Raw genomic sequence first — 2,972 nt, forward strand, 5'->3', positions numbered from 1 at the left:
GGTCATGCTAACTAAGTGCTTCTCAACCCATTCAAAAGTTTAGTTACTCATGCGTAACGTAAAGAGAGTGAACAGATGTAGAGATGCAAGTTCTATTCTATAAATGAAATCAAAATACAGAATAACAATGGGAAGAAGGATAAGGAGCCTGGTAGCAATGTCTTGCTTCCCAAGGCTTTTACAGTGTTTTTCTCTACTCTACCCAAAAGAATATTCTTGCTTTAGCAAGAGTCGGCCCTCTCTCCGTTCTCAACGCTTCTCCGCACTCTCTCGAGCTGACCAGGAACGATCTTCCGACGTCTTCTCTCTTGTCTTGCCTCTGCCTTCTAAGTGTAAGAAAACTATGAACAACAGTTAACTATCTTCTATATGGTGAACTCTCTATGTGGTTAAGCTATTTTTTCGATGGTGGCCTTCGGTATTTATAGAGATCAAGGTGAGTAAGCTTTTCTCTCAAATGATTGCACTAATGGGATGTCATTAAATCTCTATCTGATGTGCCGATTAATTGTCACCGAAAAGTTGAGTGTACTTGCTACAGTGTGTCGTTAACGGCTTGTCAACTAAATTCGGATTCGACCGTCATCAGCTTTCTGTCCCATCGTGGTTTATTAAGCTTTCACCTTGATGCGTCGTCTCTATGCGGCCACCTTCTTGAGCAGATCTTCGTGAACACATACGATCGCATAGCCTTGTAGTCTCAATCTTTTAATGCGCTTAGACACTAAATTCCTTAGATCGCAATTCTGCCTTGCGCCAACGCATTTTCCTACACAAAATACGTAAATTAGCTGCTTTAATGTGATGGACGCATGCGATCGCAATGTTCTCAACTTAATGCATTTGGATACGATTTTATATATTTTTACCGTCGCAATCCTACATTGTTTTATATCTTTGCGTTGTAATAACGTGCATTTCTGTCCGTTATCATTTCCCGAATGTACACATACAGTCATAAATGTGCACATAAACAGTCATAAATTGTAAACCGCCTAGATTAAAAAAAAAAAAAAAAAAACTAACAAGTACCATATATACATAGCATGCATCGATTCACAGATAAATATTCTATCATAATTCACAATCAGCTAATTCAGATAAATTTTACCAGAACACCCTCAGTCATCATAATTTAACATCACAGTCAAAACAGTCCATATCATTAAGTCAAACAATCCAATCATCATCATGTGGTTGGGATGATTAGTTCGAAGGCGAACCAGTTGTAAGACACTCCCCTCACATTGAACTTCCAAAATTAAACCAAGAAATCAATCTCTAACAAAAATTTGAATTAACATTCCTAACACAGAAACACAACATTCAATTTCATCCCAAACACGTAAATTTTATATCAACAAATTTAAATTCATTCTAAAATTCTCCAATGTGTTTGGTTTGCTCTAAATTTATTCCAAACTTCACCCAAAGATTCAAATCTACATATAAACCACAATTTAGGATTTAAAACTCAATCTCCAACATTCATAACTAATCTAAATAGTTCCATAGTCATAAATACTCACCAAAATAGAACCTAAAAACACTCGAGCTTGTTGATCAACACCTAGCGACTCCAAGAAAGATTCAATTCAATGCTCCAACCCTAGGACAAGCCGGGATTTTAACCCAAAACTTAGCAGGTAATCAAGATTCAAACAAAAGAAAACACCCAAACCTTTATCAAAAACCCAAAACTCCACCAAAAACCAAGATCCGCCGAATGCCCAAGGGAGGATGGCGAAGATTGGTGGTTGTGCAAACAGATCTGGCAAAGACCACATGCCACGGCGACTGGCAGCACAAGCTGGGTCTAGACTTAGGCGGTGTTGGGACTCTGACGGTTGGAAACTCAATCAAAGGCTACGCAGCTTAGACTGACGATCGAAGTGGCTAAAAGAATGTATGGTTTGAAGCTTCCAGTGGTCCAAATCTGACGTGAGCTACACTTTGGCTCCAAACATCGATGCGAGGAGGTATGTGACCGACGACTTGACGATAGACGGTCTAGGCAACTTTGTCGAACCCACGACGACAACACACGAAGCCGAGGAAGGGTTCGCGAACGAAAGAAAAACTCCAGCAGGTACCGTGTGTATGAATCGAGGGAGGAGAGAAATTTTGATTAAATTCCATTTTGAAAAATTTTCACAGATAGAATATCAAACTATTTACAAAAATAGCAAAAAAAAACTTATAGACACTGATAGATTTTTATCAACCTCTATCAAACTCTATAAAAAAAATATTAAAATTTTACTATTTTGTGTTAGTTCAGCGAAGCTGGACTATTAGTAATTGTTTTTAAAATAGTTAGAGAAGATGTTAGATTAGGGAAGCTGGACTCAAATGCTTGTATGAGCTTGATTTTAAATGTAAACGCAATTTGAGAAGTGGTTTTAAATAAATTAATTTGAAGTTTACAAATGTAAAGTTACCCTTTTCATCCTTACACTTTTGAAGTTAAATTTTAGTCGTTATACTTTTAATCATTCGATATTAATTCCTAAACTTTCTATAAATCTTAAATTTAGTTTCTTAAAGTTAATTTTTATCAAAATTAATTAAATATTTAAAAATAATTTTTATGCAAAAATACAATATACAAATATATTTTCAAAATTTATAATAAAAAAATGTTAATAGCTAACAAAAAAGTTTTCAAAAGATCAACAATAAACTAACATCATGGACTAAATTTAAAAATAGACAACTAAAATTGAACAATTAAAAATATAGACTATAATAAGAGTAAAGAGACAAAAATGATATTTTAACTATAATCAAATTTACCCACAATGGCCTTTTAAATCGTGCAAAACTAGTCCCAAACAAACAGTGCCTTGATATTTCAGCAAACAATTGAAAATAATCTAGGAACACATTTTCACCTTATCATCAAAATATAAAGGGGGAAAAAAGACAACAAAGAGAAAGAGAAGATCAAAGAAAAATAAATTAAATAAATA

Source organism: Benincasa hispida, chromosome 3 (genome assembly GCF_009727055.1).
Source record: "Benincasa hispida cultivar B227 chromosome 3, ASM972705v1, whole genome shotgun sequence".
Lineage (NCBI taxonomy): Eukaryota > Viridiplantae > Streptophyta > Magnoliopsida > Cucurbitales > Cucurbitaceae > Benincasa > Benincasa hispida.